Here is a 12,648-nt window from a genome sequence, read left to right as displayed (position 1 = left end):
TCATGTGGATAGTCTTTAGATGAAAGAACTTAATTGATAGAACTGATTCAGACTAAACATCAAATATAAAATGTTAATTTAGTCCCTTGTTGTAAAGATTAGTAAAGCAGTAACAGCAGCACGTTATAACAGATATTTGGTAAAACCAGTGAACTTATTGTAGCCAAGTGTGATATATAATATTCTAAATCAGAAGCAGAACTCAGCCACTGTTTGTGTCACCTAAGAAATGCCATTCAGAGAAACGGGTCCCATGCCTTTAGCATGATTAATGATCAGCTAACAAAATCAGGCAAAGGCACTGCTTTGAAGAATGTAATTTCATGAGCAGCAATGCAAAGTTTGCAGCCAATCATGATGCACCTGCGACAAAGACGGACAAAGACATGAGGCACATGGAAACTCCACCACTTACAAGATCCCCTCCGGGTCACACACCAACCTGACTTTGAAAAATATTGCCATTCTTTCACTGTCGCTGGATCAAAATTTTGGAGCTCCCTACCTAACAGCACTGTGGGTTTAGCTTCATCACACGGACTGCAGTTGTTCAAGAAGGTGCTCACCATCACCTTCCCAAAGACAATTAAGGATGGGTAATAAATGTTGCCCTTGCCAATGATACCAAGTCCCATGAATGAATTTTTAAAAATCCTTTAATGAATCTCAACCAACTAGCAGGCCATTTGACAGGTATAAATGTTGATAAGTTAATTAATCCAGCAGCAAGAGTGCACAGAATTGAACAAAAATGGCTGAATGCCAAATTTGAAAACAGCTCCCAACTATGTAAAGGTAGTGGGAAACTTGGCATTGTATCATTCAAAAATGAAGGCAGTAGCAACTACTGGAGGGCCTGGCTAGATGTTAGAATTTGAACAACATAAAGAAGAGTTTAAAGTTAAGGTCAAATATTATTGTAAAGTTGCAATATAGGATATACATAAACATACTGAAAAGTAATACTTGTAAAAAATCCAACTATACTGACAAAAGGTAGCATGAAACTAGTGAGGTGGCAGAAATAAAACATGCTGAATTATGTAAATGATATTATCCATAATGATGAAGAAATTTTACAGCAGACAGTAACTTCTCTTGGCCAAATCACTTTGTCTCAATCTCCAATGTTCTATGTTTCAAGATGAATCCCTCAAATTTAAATGTATCATTGTTGAGCTTAAATTCCCTGCTCTTGTGACTTCTATATTTGTAATCTCTGGACCACCCCTATTACCTCTCCCCTGGATTTTCTGTTCCTCTAACTCCAGAGACTTGTAAACCTCCTTCCTCTTCATTACACAATTGGTAGGCATGCCTTCAACTGTCTCTTCTGAATCATGGAATTTCCTCTTTAAGCTTCTCCACCTCCTTTTCCTCTTTAAAATTGACCATTTTACCCAAGAATTTGGTCATCCCTCCTAACTTTGCCTTTGGCTCAGCATTCACATATTTTCCTTGCTTCTCTGTAAAGCATTTTTGAATGCTTTTTCATTGTTAAATATAAATGCAGGTTGTTGTAAAACTTGTACATAACAGAAGGCCACATCACTATGTGAGGGAGCAATAGTTGATTTATTTAGGGAGAGGAATTGGAAAAAAGTTGTTTTGGAATTTGGTGGGTGCAGAACTACTGTTCAATATTAATCATATTTTATGATCTTTACACCATGCTACATCAATACGTGTTACATATTGTGCGCAACTACTTAATAGTGGATGTTGTGATGATGCAGTCCTTAAATGGATAAATGAATGTATGTACCCATACTGTCCCATCTGTTCTTCTTACTGAGGTAAGAAAATATAGTGGTTCACCAGGTAGACCTGAACAACATTCACTATTCCAACATGAAGCAACGATCAGCACAGATAGACACAGGAAAAGACAATTATGATATAAAGAAGAGCAAAGTGAGCCACCCAGATAGGGAATCAAGTGGTGGGTTGATGGAAAATGGCTGACAGAGGACAGAGGTTCAGTATACCAAGTACGTGGGGATACAGAACTTAGTGTACTTGCCTTCCAACACATAGGGCAGAATTTTCTGCCTGCCAGATGAGCGGCCGGGCCCGACCCAATCCTTGCCGGAGAAGTGGGCCCTGCCACCATTTTACATGGGCGGGCCAATTAAGGGAAACGCTATGCACTTCGTGTGCAGGTGGTGGCGGGGGGGGGGTGCGGATTCCCCAAATGTGAGAGTGCACTCTTTCACCTCAATTGGCCATTGACAGGTCAGCGGGCACACAGCTGATTTTGCTGCGGGCCCGCCTTCCTGCTAAATGCTGCCTCAGGGAGATCGCTGACAGTTTTAAAACGTTAAAAATAGAAAAAAAAAACCTTAGCATGTCCCTCTCATGTGACAATGTCACAAGAGATGGGGCATGCTCATAAATTACACCAAAACTTTATTAAACTTTTTAAATCCCTACATGAAACCTCATCCCGCCAGTGGATTAGGTTTCATGGTTTTTTAGTTTCCACTGGGGCTCCTGGCCTGCCCACCAACCTTAAGGTTGGATGGGCAGCTCCCTTAATGTTTCAATGATCCTGTCAAAGGCCTCAATTGGCCATTGACAGGTCGGCGGGTGCACAGATGATTTTTCTGCGAACCCGCCTTCCTGAAAATTTAAATGGGGCGAAATTCTCCCCGATGTCATCCCACGTCATTTTATGCGTTGGGGAGCGGGCCCCACTCCCTGCTCACCGACTGCAAAATTCAGCCCATAGTGTTTGAGCAGCAGCATCCTAAAGTCATTTGCTTCAGTGCACTCCTTGGAAGATAGTTTGAGTAGTGACCAAAGCTGATACCCAGATGGCTTTTTTGTTTCCCACATAATTTAATGTTGTGGCATTTAACTTAATGCACTGCAGTCTGCCAGTGGGTGCCTGGCAACACCATTGGCCTCTGCAGTGCATAACTTAGTTATGCATGTCTTAGGCACAATGGGAACATCTCTCATGAATGGTCCCACTGCTGATATTAAGACCTTGTGCCCAATCTCCAATATGTAAATTTGATCAGCTTCAGATTGCTTAGTGAAGAGTATTGCAGGCAACATCATTTTTTGCTCACATAGATCAGTGTTTATTGTGAAGCAATGCCCTCCAACAGTGGTACATATGGGGTAGAATTTTACAGTCATGTCGCTGCTGGGGCAGGGCTGTAAAATGCGGTGAGTCATTCAAAACTCCATTCACTTTGGCGGGAATGGAAAATCCCACTGGTGGGAGGGGCCATAAAATTTTGCCCCATAGGAGCAGCTGATTAGTACTCACATCGGTGACAATTCTATACCCTCACAAAGTCCTAAACAAGTAACAGTAGATGCTTCCTCTGAAAATAGTGAGCTCATTATGGCTCCAGTGAAGTAGACTCCTGGCAGTAGCACAAGCCCATCCAAGTTGGTTGCAGTATAAATGCCACCTTTCCATATGCCCTGCATCTTGCCAATTGTCAATGTAGTTGACCAACCAAATAAAATAAATTCATATCTGATATATAATCTGTCATTCTTTCATTATAGGTAAAAAGTGTCAGATGTTCAAAAGCCCCCAAAAAAGTTTAAGTCTGAAGATTTCCCCTGTGAGTGTTTGAAATATTCTTGTGGTATAAAAGGTGAGGGTATGTGGTAGCTGTTAGTGCAAGTCAGTAACTATCCCTGCAGGCATTTGTGGCGTACATGGGATCTATCAACCACAGCCTCTTCGGGGAAAATGACCCTCATTATGCACTGCGTATTCATTATGCCTAAGTAGTTGGCTCTGTTGTAGTGCATTTGCTGCCTGCAGTAGCATCTATGGTGAATTATACAGAGTCTTTGAGTCTTTTGTCCTCTGTATTCCCAGGGCTGCCTTATCCTCCTGCCACTATGTGATGATGACTCCATTTCCAATTGCTATGTTGTGTCTCATATAATATTAGGGGAAAAATGTCACAAAACAAGTGAAAGATATAAACCAAATTGCAAACATTGTGATGGAAAAGTAAATCAGAAAATAGTTAGGCAAGATAAAGTTTTCCTTTTTATGTGACGTAATACATACTTCCTTTTATTAAATAGGGAAAACAAGTAAAACCCTTTCCCTCTCCATTTCTCCCTCTACCTTTGAAAACCTTCATAAAGCCCCATCTTTTTAACTAAGCTGTTGGTCATCTAATATCTCCATCGATAGTTTAATATTCTCATATATTCTCATTTGCAAAGCACCTTGAGATGTTTTTATGTGTTGTTAACAGCCACTGTACCCATTTTGATAGGCAGAAGGCTCATTACCATCACTGCTGTGGTAACACTTTGAATAATTCCCCATGATTAAACTTGCTGATCTAGAATTTAAATTTTTTAACCATGGAATGGTGCACAAGTTCAATAATAATGGCTTCCCTAACAAATTAAAATCAGCTGTTTTACTCAATGTTTGTCATGTTGCTTCCTCCTTTTTGGAGGGGGAACAATCACAAGAGCTGAATCATCCATTGGCACTTCCTTCTGATAGTACAGCAATTTAAGCATGTCTAGTTCTTCACAAAAATTAACAAAGAGAAGAACATTGACATATGACTTACTTCAAGGAGCCCTGATAGAAATATTTGTCTGTTCCTCTGTTTTTGAGGAAACTGATATAAGCTTGACAAATCGAAAAAGGGAATGAAACACAAATGAAAAGCTTAAATTTTCCTAACTCTGCTGATTTTCTTTTTTGTCCATGTTTGTTTGTGATTTTTTTCTATGATTTCCCCTTATTTTGTTAACATATAAGGCAATATTTAGCAAACTTTAAATAAAGACATCATCACTGACATATAACAGGTCAGTTAACTGTTTTAGAACATCTTTCATCTCACACATACTTATTGGGGAGATGTTGCATAACACTTTTAGGATATTCTAAAAATTTATTATAATATTACTGCTAAAATAATTACTTCTGCCAGAAATCATGGGTTCAAATTACTCTATATCTAACAACTAAAATATTTATTGTTATTCTTATCCAGATGCAGTTTTTATTGGTACTGTTTTAAGTATATCCTTTAAGTCAATTCCTTCAAAATTTGGAAAATAATCAAATTATAGCTAAACACTTATTCCAAACTATTATAATACTGACAACAATTGCACCTATAAAATATGTTATTGCAAACATAATACACTATCCATTAGAGTTAGCAATGTCAGTATATTAGTATTAACACAATAATGCACAATTACAACTCCAGTTCTTGTCACTCGTACAGATTTGAATTTAAGACCCTTTTATAAATATAATTAGGGGCTGTAAAGACCATTGTTTTCAAAGAGTCTTTAATGTAAATTAGTTCCATAAAAGTGCTAAGTATTCTGCCAGTCACTGTATAAATTCACAACATTTTTGTTCAAACTCTTAGAAGATTCTTCACTAATGAAACTCAGTTTCACTAATTCATACATGTTAACTGTGTTAAGTTATAAAAAATGTCATTAGCTGTAAGGCCTGGAATTGGTAAACGAACTAGTTGCACATTCAGAGTGGGAGGTTATAATTGAAACCTGCTTCTTCAGAAAACAAGAACCTTAGACTTATATAAAGATGACGAATGTTTTGATCAGGATTAACCAACTTATTATAACATAGGATAAACATGTTATTGTATAAACAAGATAATTTTAAATTTATTTTTTAGACAAAATTTGCTGAGGTAATTATTTTTTCTAAAAATGAATAATGTCTTTTTTCAATTTGCTTTGCGTTTTAAGAAGCGGTTTCTCTAAAGACAACAGTTCAATTCATCATTGTTAATTGCATGCATTGTGTTTACAATTATCGGGCTTGAAAGGCACAATACGCTATATTGCGAAGGCGTTACTCCCCGGTATATTCTAACTATTTATCAAGGCCATTCTGTTAAATATAATTAGCAATATTCTTTTAAGAATATATTAGTTATTAAACGATTCTTAAATATTTGGTAGGCATGCTTGAATTTAACATAAAAGGAAAACACAAAGTTTTGTATGATTAAAGTAATAGTATAAATTCGCACTCACCTCCTTAATCCGACGTCAGGAACAGCCATATTCTTAAAAACCTCAACGGAGATAAAGCTATGGGTCATGTTTTTGGGAAAGTAACATAACTTTCTGCTGGTGTTACAACAGTACTGATAAACTAAGGCAGCACTACCGTGTAGAATGCTGTTGGATATTGGATTTCAGGTTGCAGCAAATCATTATTGTTTCTCGGAGCTTAATACATGAATTATTAATTCGTCTGAACTCGAGCGAAACACGTGGGCCTGAAAATGACCCATTTTACTCCAACATAAGACACTGTCACAAAAGCAAATCTAATTCAACAATTTTAATAGCCACCAAGTACAACGTTAGTGCTTTATTAAGCGCATCCTAAAATTGAATACCTAATACCTTTGAATGTTTAGTGACATATTTAAGGCACTGGTTTTAAATAATACATAGGCAGATTGAGATGTGTGTCGTATCGCATTTATTAAAGATTAATTATTTATTAAGGCATACCTATTGGATCTTTGTTAATTGTAAAGAAAACGCTTGAAATTTCAAAATACACTCGACTACTCCGAAAATGATCAGATTGCATAGCGAAAGGTCTCCGATAAACCCTGACTGTAATTTGATCAAATGGAATAAACGAAGTGCAAATTAAAGAGACACGTGACCGAATACCGTTCTACATTTTTAATTGCAATGATTGCAGGTTTGTTGTAAATGTACGGACAAATTATGTCATGAATTGGACTGAAGCCATAATATGAACAATTGTTTGTAAATAAAGGAGTTATAGTAAACAATGATTATTGATAAAGGAACACAGAGTTCATGCCCAAATGGGGGCTAGGTTGAGACAGCTCAAGTTTATTTTGGCTTGGTGTTGATTAAACCATGCAGTACCTCGTCCGAAAATGTATATATTCAATACATTTTGCATGTTAATTTAGCAAAATCTGGTCGTTACTAAAGTTTAAGTTTACAAAGATAGCCACGTTTTTTTTTCCTTCATTTGCCAATTGTATTTGCAAGCGAAAAAGGCGCAAAGACGTTTAATAACCATCTCCCTCCAAGATATGGTGCATATACACTGTTGGGAGATTAGTCCTAGAACTTGATCCAAGTCTGGAAGCCAAATGTTTGAACCTGAGTGAACCGCCCCATTAACAATAACAGAATTTAGCTGGCTGATTTCACATCACTAACACACAAAGAAGAGCTTTGCTATGAAATTTAAAGCCTCACATACCACTGGGGATTCCCTCTTTCACTACTGATTCTCCCTCTCCCTGTGGATCCTTTCTTCCTGTGAGTTCCCCCTCTCCCTCCCTGTGGATTCCTATCCTCTCAAGTGGATGACATCCAGGGCGACTGGGTTGAATGTTGAAACAAAAACAGAAAATGCTGGAAAACCTCAGCAGGTCTAACAGCATCTGTGGAGAGAAAGACAGAGTTAATGTTTTGAGTCCAGGTTGAATGTTCCCAGCCCATTGGGGTAGGGAGGAGGGGTTGGAATATCAGGATGGAAGGCTTCGGGATGAAGCCCAACATCTCCACGTTGCAACCAAACTGTGGCCAGTGTTGTATTATCTCTTTCTAGACTAAGATAAATGAAACTGAAGGCAGGTGTAAAGGTTACAGACCTTTAGTGAAGGCTTCTTCTTACCCCTGCTGAAGTGCTGCTCACTCTGCAGACTAAGTAAGATGACACAGAGATAAAAACAAAAAACTGCAGATGCTGTAAATCCAGAACAAAAACAGAATTACCTGGAAGAATTCAGCAGGTCTGGCAGCATTGGCGGAGAAGAAAAAAGTTGACGTTTCGATAATCACCTTCAACACCTTTTTGTTATTTTGTCTGTGACATCTTTTGATTATCTGCTCCTATCACTGCTTGCTTGTCCCTACAACCACAGCCCCCCCACTTCTCTCCCCCCACCCCTCCCACCTTAAACCAGCTTACATTTCACCCCTCTCCTAATTTAATTCAGTTCTGTTGAAGGGTCATGAGGACTCGAAACGTCAACTTTTTTCTTCTCCGCCGATGCTGCCAGACCTGCTGAGTTTTTCCAGGTAATTCTGTTTTTGTTAAGTAAGATGACTGCTGCATCACACTTTCTGTGATGTCATAACTAATTGCGTAACCATTTATTTCTATACAGTGTTGTATTATCTCTTTCTAGACTAAGATAAATGAAACTGAAGGCAGGTGTAAAGGTTAAACACAGACCTTTACTAAAAATAATCAGCATAGTCTAACATGAATAGGTACACAAGCAGGTAACCCATATGGAACGTTACAGTTGGCAACTATAACACTATTTAACAGGCAACTTTCAACTAATTTGGCAGGGGAGAGACCAGTCGTCTCTGCATGTGCATAAGTGTTGTTTTTGTGGGTTTCATTTCTTTTACGGGGGTGGGGGGGGGGGTGTTCAGTGAAGGTTTCGGCCTATTTACCCCTTGGTATTGGAAGCTCTTCTGTGGTTGTTTGTTCTCCTTGAAGGGGCTTCAGTGCTTAACATTGGGAACTTAAACAGGTGATGGATGCAACCAGTTGAGCCCCAAACTAGGGGGTACGTAACACCGTTAGAGTGGCAATGAAAGACAGTGAAAGAGGTATACCCATTGACCCTGCCTTCTTCATCAAGAGTATCCTTTTAGAATCCTGTGGACCTTCTGTCTGTAGGACCTTCCCAGTGCTGGATACTTTGATGTAACCTTCAAGAATGCTGCTGCCTGCATGAAGCTCCTGGAGGTGTTTGAGGAGATGAGAGACCAGCAGCAGCTAAGAATCCTCAAGGCGGAGCTACTCTTCACTCTGCCATCACAATGGGACTGCAAGGTAACAATGCACCTCTACAACCCCCATGTTCCTGTCCTCGATGTGCTCACCTTCCTCAACAGGTACGTCGACAAGGTTGGGAACTGCACTGAGGTTAAGGACGCCTTCAAGATTTGGACCAACAAACGGCAGGTCAAGTGACTCTCAAGCTGCATAGTAAGGGAGCAATCTTCCACATTCCCTCCAGCTTTGCTATCGGGGGAAGCCGCAGCTTCCTACCTACGCTAGGCAGCCCAAAGATAGTCACTCCTGCAGAAAATCTGGTCATGTGGCAGTCAACTGCAGCAGCATCATCTGCAGGCAGGAAGGGCACCAGACAAAGGACTGCAAGCAGACTAAGTGCTGCAACCTGTGTGGCGAGGCAGGCCATCTCTACAAGACCTGCCCCAAAGGCTGCCTCACTTATGCACAGGTGGCAAAAACCAAGGAGGGGCAAGCAGATGAAACGGTAAGTGTGACTATGGTCGAAGAGACTTGAAAACCTCCACCCACCAAGGCCCCCAGTGAGCACAATGGGACGAAGGAGGACAGAGAGAGGGACAAGAGGAAGGAAAAGATTGAAGCAGCAGACAGCCAACAGCACCATCCCCTGAACCTCCCACTCCTCAGCAGAGCAAATCAATGGAGAAGGAACCAGCAGAGGATCAACCAGGGGAGTGGCAGCTGGTGAAGAAGAAGAACAACAACAAATATAAGAAGAGGCCAAGAAGGGACCAAGGCACTCCCCAGACGAGTGGCAAGGGGCGACTCCCATCTGACATGGATGACAGGGGCTGCTGCTCTTCGGACAAGGAAGGGCAAAGGCGGCACCTACAGAAGAAATGGCAAAGCTCTAGGGACTGGAGGAGGAGATACCCGAGCTCCAGAATATTGGAGACAATGAAGAGGCCAGTGCATTCCAATGTCGACCTCCACTTGAAGAGGCCAACGCACCTCAGCCCCAGAAAGCTGGGAACCGCAATTCCCCCAATGAGGGGGAAAGAATCAGAGAGACTTCTCCAGCAGAGAACAATCCAAGTCTTGCTCTTTGCATGAGCTCCCCGATGTCACATGAGCAGAACATTCCTAATGGGGCGGTTCAGGGTGGCTTCCAAGCCCATGAAAATTTGACAATTTACGAATTTACATACTTTGGGTATGCAGGAGCAGACCAAAGGACTAGAACTGTCAAAGACAACGGGTCTGGTAAGTGACAAAATGCTTTAAAATGGGAATGAAGATTGTATACATTAACATGTGTAGCGTTAATTCTACTACGTGATGTGTTGCAACCTTAGATTACCTTGCCAAGGTCAAAGCTGACCTGCTGTTTCGGCAGTGTGCGATGCCAACCTCAGCTCCTACAGTCAATGGTCGCGATGGTGGTCCCATGGGTCATCAATCTGGTCAGGAGGAAGCGACTCACCTTCCTCCAGCCTGGGTATTCTGCTGCAGGGAATAAACTTCACCATCTCTAAAGTTAAGGAGGTGGTGGGTGAGTGCCTCCTCGTAGCAGATGTATTGCACAAGAACACTCCGCTCCAGTTAATTAACGTGTATGCCCCGACTCAAAACAGCTCCCACTGCTGCTGGCAACTTCCAGGCAGGTCATTCTGGGTGTTGACTTCAACTGCATCATCGATGCAGCTGGACGATAGGACAAGGCCGACAGCAGGCTGGACATCTGATGGAAACAGTAAAGGATGCCAAGCTGCATGATATCTTCAGCAACCCTGCAGATGGAGCACAGCATAGATACACCTGGTCATGGCGAGATAGCTCCATTCATTCCATGATAAACTTCCTGTTTCTGTCCCGAGCATTCACAGTCAGATCCACCAATGTCAAGCCGGTGTTCTTCTCTGACCACTGCCTCCTACTGGCCAACTGTCACTTACAAGAAGACCCAGAGGGTTGGCAAAGGGACATGGAAGCTGAACGTGAAACTGTTCACCCCAGGATCAGGGGAGGGGGGATCAGGGGGAGGGGGGATCAGAGGGAGGGGGGTCGGGGGGGATCAGGGGGAGGGGGGATCAGGGGAGGGGGGATCAGGGGGATCAGGGGGAGGGGGTCGGGGGGATCAGGGGGAAGGGGGTCGGGGGGATCAGGGGGAGGGGGGAATCAGGGGGAGGGTGGTCGGGGGGATCAAGGGGAGGGTGGTCGGGGGGATCAGGGGGAGGGGGTTGGGGGGATCATGGGGAGGGGGGATCAGGGGGATCGGGGGGGTCGGGGGGATCGGGGGAGGGGGGATCAGGGGGAGGGGGAATCAGGGGGAGGGTGATCGGGGGGATCAGGGGGAGGGGGGTCGGGGGGATCAGGGGGAGGGGGGTCGGGGGGGTCAGGGGGAGGGGGTCGGGGGGATCAGGGGGAGGGGGGTCGGGGGCGTCAGGGGGAGGGGGGTCGGGGGGGTCAGGGGTCGGGGGGATCAGGGTTCGGGGGGGGGTTAGGGGGAGGGGGGTCAGGGGGAGGGGGGTCGGGGGGGTCAGGAGGAGGGGGGTCAGGGGGAGGGGGGTCGGGGGGGTCAGGGGGAGGGGGGTCGGGGGGGTCAGGAGGAGGGGGGTCAGGGGGAGGGGGGTCGGGGTGAGGAGGGTCGGGGGGATCCGGAGGAGGGGGGTCAGGGGGAGGGGGGTCGGGGGGGTCAGGGGGAGGGGGGTCGGGGGGGTCCGGGCTACGCTCCCGCTCCCGCTCCCGGGGCTTTACCTCCTCCTCCGGCCGCCTCCTGCTCCCAGCACCCGGCTTCAGCTTCGCTCCGGAATCCCCGCAGCACCGACAGCTCCAGGGGGGAGGAACTCAGAGGGATTACAAAGATTGGAGAACCGTGAAACCACTCTTTGAGTCCCTGTCACCCTGGCAGGAAGCAATTAAGGAGAACATCAAGCAGTTTTTCATCCCCAATGGTGTTCAGAAGGTGAGAAAGGAACAGAGGGAAATGTCCCAACTTCAGAAAAACATGAAGAATCTGCTCCGGCTGCAGTTGATGGGGGTCAATGTCAAGGAGGACTTCCGAGAGGTGAAGAGCCAGTAAGTCTCGCTCTCTGTCTTGGAGGCCTCCAAGATCATCTTCTGATCCAGAGTCCGCAACTTTTTGCTTTTAGCTTTCCAATTAAATCTGGAGTCAGGCAGTGCTGCCCTCCCTCTCCTGTCCTGTTTGTGTGTTGCATAGAATCCTTTGCTGAGTCCATCAGGAAGGATTCAGGCATAAAAGGAGTGACGATCCCAGACAGTGGAGGCACTCAGGTCAAAGCCTCCCTATAAATGGACGACAAAATCGTCTTCTGCTCAGATCCGCTGTCGGTGTGCAGACTGATCAACATTTACGACCAGTTCAAACTGGCACTGGGTGCCAAGGTAAATTGTGACAAGAGCGAGGTCATTTTCTTTGGGAACTGGGCTGACCAATCCTTTATCCCCTTCACCATCAGGCCACACTGCTTGAAGGTGCTGGGGTTATAATCCAGAGGGACCAGGGCATGCGTTAAAAACTGGAAGGCGTGAGTAGCCATGGTGAAAAGAAAACTAGGCATGTGGGAGTGATGCTCCCTCTTCATTGCTAGTAAGAACCTGGTCATCAGTGTGAAGCACTCTCGGTGTTGTTGTACATGGCGCAGGTCTGGCCCATTCCTCACTCCTGCGTTATGATGATCACTCGAGCCATCTTCCGCTTTATCTGGAGGTCAAAAATGGACTGTGTTTGCAGGGACAAAATGTACAAACCTCTAGATAAAGGGGGGAAAAACATACCCAACATCGCCCTCATCCTGATAGCCAGGATGTGTGGCTGTATCAAGCTGTGCATAGACCCTCGATACACA

This window comes from Carcharodon carcharias, chromosome 7, assembly GCF_017639515.1.
Source record: "Carcharodon carcharias isolate sCarCar2 chromosome 7, sCarCar2.pri, whole genome shotgun sequence".
Classification (NCBI taxonomy): Eukaryota; Metazoa; Chordata; class Chondrichthyes; order Lamniformes; family Lamnidae; genus Carcharodon; species Carcharodon carcharias.
The sequence above is the reverse complement of the archived record's forward strand: the minus strand, read 5'-3'. Positions refer to the sequence as shown.